Source organism: Caretta caretta, chromosome 6, assembly GCF_965140235.1.
Source record: "Caretta caretta isolate rCarCar2 chromosome 6, rCarCar1.hap1, whole genome shotgun sequence".
NCBI lineage: Eukaryota > Metazoa > Chordata > Testudines > Cheloniidae > Caretta > Caretta caretta.
In genome coordinates, this window is record NC_134211.1 from 111,624,885 (window position 1) to 111,636,036 (window position 11,152).

The window sequence follows — 11,152 nt, forward strand, 5'->3', positions numbered from 1 at the left end:
TTTCTGTTGCAAAATTGCCACCCTTAAATCTTTTACTGAGTGGCCAGAGTGGTTGAAGTGTTCTCCCACCGGTTTTTGAATGTTATGATTCCTGATGTCAGATTTGTGTCCATTTATTCTTTTGCATAGAGACTGTCTGGTTTGGCCAATGTACATGGCAGAGGGGCATATATCACATTGGTAGATGTGAACGAGCCGCTGATGGCGTGGCTAATGTGATCAGGTCCTATGATGGTGTCACTTGAATAAATATGTGGACAGAGTTGGCATCGGGCTTTGTTGCAAGGATAGGTTCCTGGGTTAGTGTTTTTGTTGTTGTGTCGTGTGTGGTTGCTGGAGAGTATTTGCTTCAGGTTGGGGGGCTGTCTGTAGGCAAGGACTGGCGTGTCTCCCAAAATCTGTGAGAGTGAGGGATTATTTTTCAGGATAGGTTGTAAATCTTTGATGATGTGCTGGAGAGGTTTTAGTTGGGGGCCGCAGGTGACAACTAGTGGCATTCTGTTATTTTCTTTGTTGGGCCGGTCCTGTAGTAGGTGACTTCTGGGTACTCTTCTGGCTCTGTCCATCTGTTTTTTCACTTCAGCAGGTGGGTATTGTAGTTTTAAGAATGCTTGATAGAGATTTTATAGGTGTTTGTCTCTGTCTGAGGGATTGGAGCAAATGCGGTTGTATTTTAGAGCTTGGCTGTAGACAATGGATCATGTGGTGTGTCCTGGATGGAAGCTGGAGGCATGTAGGTAAGTATAGTGGTCAGTAGGTTTCCGGTATAGGGTGGTGTTTATGTGACCTTCGCTTATTAGCACAGTAGTGTCCAGGAAGTGGATCTGTTGTGTGGACTGGTCCAGGCTGAGGTTGATGGTGGGATGGAAGTTGTTGAAATCATGGTGGAATTCCTCAAGGGCTTCTTTTCCATGGGTCCAGATGATGAAGATGTCATCAATGTAGCGCAAGTAGAGTAGGGGTGTTAGGGGATGAGAGATAAGGAAGCATTGTTCTAAGTCAGCCATAAAAATGTTAGCTTATTGGGGGGCCATGCGAGTACCCATAGCAGTGCCGCTGACTTGAAGGTATATATTGTCCCCAAATGTGAAATAGTTGTGGATGAGGACAAAGTCACATAGGTCAGCCACCAGGTTTGCCGTGACATTTTCGGGGATATTGTTCCTGATAGCTTGTAGTCCATCTTTGTGTGGAATGTTGGTGTAGAGGGCTTCTAAATCCATAGTGGCCAGGATGGTGTTTTCTGGAAGATCACAGATGGCTTGTAGTTTCCTCAGGAAGTCAGTGGTGTCTCAAAGAGAGCAGGGAGTGCTGGTAGCATAGGGCCTGAGGAGAGAGTCCACATAGCCAGACAATCCTGCTATCAGGGTCCCAATGCCTGAGATGATGGGGCGTCCAGAATCCTTCCTACCAAAACTACAAAAAGAAGGAGCCTGCGTGGACTCCTCCTGAAGGTCGAAACAACAGACTGGACTTCTACATAGATTGCTTCCGTCGACGTGCACGGCTGAAATTGTGGAAAAGCAGCATCACTTGCCCCATAACCTCAGCCGTGCTGAACACGCCATCAACAGCCTCAGGAACAACTCTGACATCATAATAAAAAAGGCTGACAAAGGAGGTGTTGTCGTCATCATGAATAAGTTGGCATATGAACAAGAGGCTGCTAGGCAGCTCTCTAACTCCACATTCTACAGGCCATTATCCTCTGATCCCACTGAGGATTACCAAAAGAAACTACATTATCTGCTCAAGAAACTCCCTGAAAAAGAAAAGGAACAGATCTGTGCAGACACATGCCTAGAACCCCAACCAGGGGTATTCTATCTGCTTCCCAAGATCCATAAACCTGGGAATCCTGGATGCCCCATCATCTCAGACATTTGCCTCAACCTCCCACCCTGCCATAAAAGTCTCCTCCTTACTCTCACAGATATTGTGGAGCACACAACAAGCAGCAATAACAATGGGAATATTGGTTTTGCTGAGGTCTAACTGAGTCAGTAAACTGCGCCAGCGCACTTTTAAATGTCCAAATGCACATTCTACCACCATTCTGCACTTGCTCAGCCTATAGTTGAACAGCTCCTTACTACTGTCCAGAGTGCCTGTGTATGGCTTCATGAGCCATGGCATTAAGGGGTAGGCTGGGTCCCCAAGGATAACTATTGGCATTTCAACATCCCCAACAGTTATTTTCTGATCTGGGAAGTAAGTCCCTTCCTGCAGCTGTTCAAACAGACCAGAGTTCCTGAACATGCGAGCGTCAAGTACCTTTCCCAGCCATCCCACGTGGATGTCAGTGAAACTTCCCTTGTGATCCACAAGTGCTTGCAGCACCATTGAAAAGTACTCCTTGCAGTTTATGTACTGGCTGCCAAGGTGTTCCGGTCCCAAGATAGGGATATTCGTTCCATCTATCACCCCCCCACACACACAGTTAGGGAATCCCACTGCAGCAAAGCCATCCACTATGACCTGCACATTTCCCAGAGTCACTACCCTTGATAGCAGCAGTTCAGTGATTGCGGTGGCTACTTGGATCACAGCAGCCCCCACAGTAGATTTATCCACTCCAAATTGATTCCTGACTGACCAGTAGCTGTCTGTCATTGCAAGCTTCCCGAGGGCTATCGCCACTTGCTTGTGAACCGTGAGGGCTGCTCTCATCTTGGTATTCTTGTGCTTCAGGGCAGGGGAAAGCAAGTCATGAAGTTCCATGAAAGTGCCCTTACGCATGCGAAGGTTTCGCAGCTACTGGGAATCATCCCAGACCTGCAACACTATGCGGTCCCACCAGTCTGTGCTTGTTTCCCAGGCCCAGAATCAGTGTTCCACAGCATGAGTCTGCCCCATTGCCACCAGGATGTCCAAATTGCCAGGGCCTGTGCTTTGAGAGAAATCTGTGTCCATGTCCTCATCACTCTCGTCACCGCACTGCCATTGCCTCCTTGCCTGCTTTTGCAGGTTCTGGTTCTGAACATACTGTAGGATAATGCGCGAGGTGTTTACAATGCTCATAACTGCTGCGGTGATCTGAGCAGGCTCCATGCTTGCCATGGTATGGTGTCTGCAGGAGAGCAGAGTTGCAGTGGAAGCGGTGGCTGACAACGGATGCCATGAGAATATAGATATTTATAGAGAATGACAAGAGGACCTGCGTGGTGGAATCATGAGAGCAGGAGAGCAGAGTTGCAGCGGAAGCGGTGGATGACAATGGTTAGCACCACACACATTTCCCAAGGAAGAACACACATACCCGGGAGCCCAGGAGAGACAGCATGAAGAAATTTGCTATTGAGACAATAGCAGTAGAGCAGAGTTGCAGCGGAAGCAGTGTATGATGATGGTTAGCCGTCCTACTGCACTGTCTGCCGCCAGCAGCACTCAGGACACAACAGCGGCGGCGTGGGTGAACTGAGTTGAGCGGGCTGCACGGTTGCCATGGTATAGTGTCTGTGTGGAAAAAAGGGGCGAAACGATTGTCTGACATTGCTTTCACGGAGGGAGGGGCGACTGACAACATGTACCCAAAACCACCCTCGACAATGTTTTTGCCCCATCAGGCATTGGGAGCTTAACCCAGAATTCCAGTGGGCGGCGGAGACTGCGGGAACTCTGGGATAGCTACCCACAGTGCAGCGCTCCGTAAGTTGATGCTAGCCACAGTAGTGAGGACACACTCCTCCGACTTAATGCACTTAGTGTGGACATACACAATCGACTGTATAAAATGGATTTCTAAAAATCGACTTCTATAATATCGACCTAATTTCGTAGTGTAGACATACCCTTAGAATCATAGAATCATAGAGTTAGAAGGAATCACAAGGGTCATCTAGTCTAACCCCCTGCCAAGATTCAGGATTTGTTGTGTCTAAACCACCCAAGACAGATGGCTGTCCAGACTCCTTTTCAAAACCTCCAGGGAAGAGGCTTCCACAACCTCCCTAGGCAGTCTGTTACATTGTCCTTCTTCTTACAGTTAGGAAGTTTTTCCTGAGATTTAATCTACATCTGCTTTGTCCTCACCCACAACTATTTCACAATTGGGGACAATATATACCTTCAAGTCAGTGGCACTGCTATGGGTACCCGCATGGCCCCCCCTGTAAGCCAACATTTTTATGGCTGACTTAGAACAACGCTTCCTTATCTCTCGTCCCGTAAGACCCCTACTCTAATTGCGCAACATTGATGACATCTTCATCATCTGGACCCATGAAAAAGAAGCCCTTGAGGAATTCCACCATGATTTCAACAATTTCCATCCCACCATCAACCTCAGCCTAGACCAATCCACAAAAGCGGTCCATTTCCTGGACACTACTGTGCTAATAAGCGATGGTCACATAAACACCACCCTATACCAGAAACCTACTGACTGCTATACATGCCTCCAACTTCCATCCAGGACACACCACACGATCCATTGTCTACAGCCAAGCTCTAAAATACAACCGCATTTGCTCCAATCCCTCAGACAGAGACAAACACCTATAAAATCTCTATCAAGCATTCTTAAAACTACAATACCCACCTGCTGAAGTGAAAAAACAGATGGACAGAGCCAGAAGAGTACCCAGAAGTCACCTACTACAGGACAGGCCGAACAAAGAAAATAACAGAATGCCACTAGTTGTCACCTGCGGCCCCCAACTAAAACCTCTCCAGCACAACATCAAAGATTTACAACCTATCCTGAAAAATAATCCCTCACTCTCACAGATCTTGGGAGACAGACCAATCCTCGCATACAGACAGCCCCCCAACCTGAAGCAAATACTCTCCAGCAACCACACACCACACAACAAAAACACTAACCCAGGAACATATCCTTGCAACAAAGCCTGATGCCAACTCTGTCCACATATTTATTCAAGTGACACCATCATAGGACCTGATCACATTAGCCACGCCATCAGTGGCTCGTTCACCTGCACATCTACCAATGTGATATATGCCATCATGTGCCAGCAATGCCCCTCTGCCATGTACATTGGCCAAACCAGACAGTCTCTATGCAAAAGAATAAATGGACACAAATCTGACATCAGGAATCATAACATTCAAAAACCAGTGGGAGAACACTTCAACCTCTCTGGCCACTCAGTAAAAGATTTAAGGGTGGCAATTTTGCAACAGAAAAGCTTCAAAAACAGACTGCAACAAGAAACTGCTGAGCTTGAATTAATATGCACACTAGATACCATTAACTTGGGTTTGAATAGAGACTGGGAGTGGCTGGGTCATTACACATATTGCATCTACTCCCTTAAATTAAGTGTCCTCTTACTTTCTTGTCAACTGTCTAAATGGGCCATCTTGATTATCACTACAAAGGTTTCTTTCTCCTGCTGATAATAACTGATCTTAACTAATTAGCCTCTCACAGTTTGTATGGCAACTTCCACCTTCTCTGTATGTATATATATATATATATATATATATCTTCTTACTATATGTTCCATTCTATGCATCCGATGAAGTGAGCTGTAGCCTACGAAAGCTTATGCTCTAATAAATTTGTTAGTCTCTAAGGTGCCACAAGTACTCCTGTTCTTCTTGTCTGAGAAAAAGTGCACCTACATTTTTTTAATATCCCTTTAGAATCCCTGGGTCACCAGGAACAGGTATTTCAGGAAGCTCAAACTGAAATTTAGCTGTATACAAATCATGTGGCTTAACAGATGTGCAGACATCTGCAGATCAAGCAACAGTATTTACTAGTCATGTATGTAGTAGACGTGCCTCCCCATGAACATTTATGTTTGCATTGTTTTACGAAAATAAACAAGGGCTTTTGGAACATACGGTGTGCAGGTCCTGATTTTTAAAACCTGCCTCCATTTTGTGCCCCAAGTGCAATTAATTTCAGGTATTGATGACAGCATATAGAAGATGATTATATACCTAATTTACAAGCACAATTAGGTAGTTATCTGCCATAGGTACATGCAGTTATTTGTGGGTGAAAAATGAGAGGCTGAACTGAAGTCCCTTTACACATCACACCCCTAAATATAGTCAAATGAATTAGACCTTGTGCAGCACATTACAGTATTTCTCTGCTTGAAATGAACATGCTGACTTTGCTATGCATGTATAAATCCACAGTTAACATTGCATTATATCACTGATTTTCTGTTGTGGTGCATTGAGTCTGTAATGCCTAAGTCCATCCTGTTCATAGAAAGCAATAGCTGCATGCCACAAATTAGTTGTTAAATTTATGTGCTCATAATGAGCAAAACAAAACAAAAATCCCATAGTGTGCTGAAGGCCTGTACATTTTGTTCAATGTTCTATTCTTATGAGCAGCTGACCTAGATTCTCTGCCTGAATGAGAATGTTTCCCAGCAATTGAGGCTGTTTAGAGAGTCAGGAATTCAAGTATTGCCTGAAAGCTTATCATAGAAAGAAAATGAGGCTATAGTTTTACACTATTCATTCGTCACGTAACAGGTTCTCAAATATCCACATAAAGTGCAACACTGACTGCACTAGCTTTCACTTCAGAGTCTGACAAAGACTGTATTTGCATTTTGTCCCTACTAACTAGGCAAACAAGGCAGTTTCCAGCACTATGCATCCTTGGAATAAACACAGTGTGAAAAACTTTGCCATATGGCAAATTGGATTTTCTGTAAATGGTCTGGCAGTTGACTAGGAGTCAGGACTCCTTGGTTCTCTTGCTGTTTCTACCACTGAATCATTCTATGGTCCTGGGCAAATCAGTTCCTCTTTGTGCTTCAGTTCACCCATCTGTAAGATGAGTACTATAACCATTTATTATTAACCAGTAATACTTAACTCTCATGCATGTGGGTTGTGAGGCTTAATTCATATTTGTAAAGCACTTTGATTTCCTGAAATGAAAGGCACTATAGAATAGCAAAGTTCCTCTGTTCTTACTCTGTGGACCATACACTTTTTTAATATTGTAACTTGCCCATTTTAAAGTACAATAAACTATGATGGAATAAGATTTCTTTCTTTACCAGTAACTCTAGCCCCCACTAAACCAGCAGTTTCCTCTCTAAGGGCTAGATCCTAGATCTGTATGAGTAGGGTTACCATATTTGAACATTCAAAAAAAGAGGACACTCCATGGAGGGGAGGGGGTATTTCCTCATGCCCCCCGCCCCTGGCCTCACCCCAACTCCACCCCTTCCCTGCTCCTTCCCCACCTCCATTCCAACCTCTTCCCCAAAGTCCCTGCCCCAACTCCGCCTCCTCCCCGCCCCAGCCCCGCCTCCTCCCCTGAGCGCACCGCATTCCCCCTCCCACCCCTCCCTCCCACCCACACAAAACAGCTGTTTCGCGGCACAAGCGCTGGGAGCTGGGGGGAAAAATGGGCACTCTCTCGAGTGATCAACATTCACTTTCTTTCTCGAATGATCAACATTCACGCTCTTTCTTGAATGATCAACTCTTCTTTGAGGAAAAATAATAATGGCTAAATCCCAGACATTTTTAGATATTTAAAAATTCCTCCTGGACGGCAATTTAAGAACCAAAAAGCCGGACAGGTCCGGGAAAATACAGACATATGGTAGCCCTATATATGAGAGGACTCTGGCCATTGCAGACCCCCATTGATTTCAGCACTCAAGCTGCACTTGCACATACGAATGTTCAGGATCAGGGTCAGTGATAAGACACGTACCCAGTGTGTTCATTTGGAAAGACATTATTCTTCACGGTCTAATCACTGAGCTTTAGCCACTTCTCTGCTTTGGTAAAACTTCCAGCAAGGCACCGATGGTGTTAAAATCCAATTAGCTGCTTCGAAACTCAGATTTGGTTGACTGGATTCAAACACCACATCAGACAAATGGGTTTTCCCTCACAAGCTCCTTTCTTGTGTGTGGGTAGCACACAAACTAGGTCTTTCATTTTTCTGTAAACACTTGCCACAGCTGTTATTTTTAGAAAGCTGTGTGATGGTCTGACTTTTGTTTATGAGCAAAAAAAAGGAATGCTGAATATTTTACTGTCTGTGTTGTTTGTGTTTTTTAGTTTCACATTTCATTACTGAGACCCCTTACTCTTCTGCCAGGAGACTGAATGAAGAAACCTTGCTGACAAGAAGCTTCGGCCCTCTGACAAAGCAGAGTAAAGGTGCAGGTGAGCAAATAAAACTAGTCAGGGACACTGACAGGAAGTAAAAAGGCAGGAGTAAGGATGTAGGTGGTGAGGAACCAGGAAGCAGCATGTGATGGATCTATGAAAAAGTATGCCAGAGGACACTTTGAGACTGCAGAACCCACACTCAGATCTTGTAGACCTGCTGCGCAAGGCAGAAGCAGGGGTTCTGCAGCTGAATGAAACTCAGCAGGAGTTCCAAGTTTAGCAACAAAAACCCTGTTTATGGTTTCAGGTTTATTTTCAGAAGGCTTTGGTTTTTGTCCCCCACAACCCACCCACCCACTGCAACCAAAATAACACAAGGCAGTAAAATCTCTATGTTCCCATCCTACGATACAACCGCATTTGCTCCAACCCCTCAGACAGAGACAAACACCTACAAGATCTCTATCAAGCGTTCTTAAAACTACAATACCCACCTGCGGAAGTGAAAAACAGATGGACAGAGCCAGAAGAGTACCCAGAAGTCACCTACTACAGGACCGGCCCAACAAAGAAAATAACAGAACGCCACTACCCGTCACCTTCAGCCCCCAACTAAAACCTCTCCAGCACATCATCAAGGATCTACAACCTATCCTGAAGGATGACCCATCACTCTCACAGATCTTGGGAGACACGCCAGTCCTTGCCTACAGACAGCCCCCCAACCTGAAGCAAATACTCTCCAGCAACCACACAATAAAAACACTAACCTAGGAACCTATCCTTGCAACAAAGCCCATTGCCAACTGTGTCCACATATCTATTCAGGGGACACCATCATAAGGCCTAATCACATCAGCCACACTATTAGAGGCTCGTTCACCTGCACATCTACCAATGTGATATATGCCATCACGTGCCAGCAGTGGCCCTCTGCCATGTACATTGGCCAAACCAGACAGTCTCTATGCAAAAGAATAAATGGACACAAATCTGACATCAGGAATCATAACATTCAAAAACCAGTAGGAGAACACTTCAACCACTCTGGCCACTCAGTAAAAGATTTAAGGGTGGCAATTTTGCAACAGAAAAACTTCAAAAACAGACTCCAATGAGAAACTGCTGAGCTTGAATTAATATGCACACTAGATACCATTCATTTGGGTTTGAATAGAGACTGGGAGTGGCTGGGTCATTACACATATTGAATCCATTTCCCTAAGTTAAGTATCCTCACACCTTCTTGTCAACTGTCTAAATGGGCCATCTTGATTATTACTACAAAAGATTATTTTTTCTCTCCTGCTGGCAATAGCACACCTTAACTGATCACTCTCGTTATAATGTGTATGATAACACCCATTGTTTCATGTTCTCTGTGTATATATATATATATATATATATATATACTTCCTACTGTATTTTCCACTGCATGTATCCGATGAAATGGGTTTTAGCCCATGAAAATTTATGCCCAAATAAATTTGTTAGTCTCTAAGGTGCCACAAGGACTCCTTGTTGTTTTTGCTCATACAGACTAACACGGCTACCACTCTGAAACCTGTCACCATGCAAGATTTTACTAAATTACTCAAGATGGTTAAGTCCAAAGCTGGCTGCGAAGAGTTACAAAGGGATCTCACAAAACTTGGTGATTGGGCAACAAAAATGCAAATGAAATTCAGTGTTGATAAGTGTGAAGTAATGCACATTGGAAAACATAATCCCAACCATACATATAAAATGACGGGATCTAAATTATCTGTTACCACTCAAGAAAGAGATCTTGGAGTCATTGTGGATAGTTCTCTGAAAACATCTGCTCAATGTGCAGTGGCAATCAAAAAAGTTAAACAGAAGGTTAGGAAACATTATGAAAGGGATAGATAATAAGACAGAAAATATCATTATGCCACTATATTAAATCCAAGGTACACCCACACCTTGAGTACTGCATGCATTTATGGTCACCCACTCCTCAAAAAATAGCCAAAAAGAAAAGGAGGACTTGTGGCACCTTAGAGACTAACAAAAACTGCTTATTCATATTTATTTGATCTACTCACACAGGAAAGGACCTTGGTAGGTATCTGGTATCTCAGAGTAAACATCTGCAATTATGCATAAGCACATAGCTTATGTACTGGATATTTGAAAGTACTGTACACAGAACACTATACTTGAGTGTTACTAACATTCTTTCTCACACCCAGAAGTCAAAGAAATAGGAAAAATATCATAGGGAAAAAATCTGAAAGAAAAAAACTTGCATCTCTTGAATGTAAAAGTAATAATTCACGGCTACCTAAGCCATAGATACATGAGCTGAGCTGAGCAACTGCAACTCCCATTCAACTTCTCATTTAATTCTTTATGTCTATTAACATTTTATGTGTCTAGTTTTAATTTTTGCTTCATTTTGCGCATACCAGAACTCCATATGCAGCCTTTGGTGGACTGGGGACTTATTTACATGCATCCCAAGTCAGAGACTTACCAGTATATCATGAGCACATGCAGCCACAGCCTCAGATCACACAACTCATTTTGCTGCCTTCTGAACACTACGATAATGCACTCACTCCAGTTTTCAGGACATCAGACACAGCCTGTTAAATTGATAAGATATAAGTGAGCTGTGCTCATGTTTGGAGAGCAAGACCAGAGAAATAAATACAACTACCTAGTTTCCAAACAGCACTTGTACTTATCTTAGGGAGGAGAAGGAGAAGCAGGAATGAGAAAAAGGAGACAACAGCATGGTAGCAAGGGTAAAAAAGTAGACCCTGAAGAGAAGAGTCTCATTAGTTTATTTTCATGGGAAAACTATAGTGAAGAAAAGATAATTCCTAGTCACAGTAACTCTGGTAGATAGGGTTGCCTGGTGTCTGGGTTTTGACAGGAAAGTTCAGTCAAAAGGGGACCTGTACAGTGTCCGGTCAGAAGTACTGACTGGACACCAAAAGTCTGGTTACTGCCTGCAGGGGTGCCAGAACAGGGGGGGCCAAGGCAGCACCCTCCGCAGCATGTGTGATCACAGCAGGGCACTTGCAGACTGCTGGGGGCAGCATGG

General features: G+C 44.0%; 1 protein-coding gene across 1 annotated transcript in view; it reads right to left on the bottom strand.

The window, feature by feature from the left end:
- Positions 1–10,766, bottom strand: part of LOC125638842 (exocyst complex component 3) — a 67,857-nt gene extending 57,091 nt beyond the window's left edge. Inside the window, exon 1 of the mRNA XM_048855049.2 lies at positions 10,577–10,766. The gene's annotated coding sequence lies outside the window, so the exon portion shown is untranslated. The remainder of the gene's footprint in view (positions 1–10,576) is intronic.
- Positions 10,767–11,152: the final 386 nt, after the last annotated feature.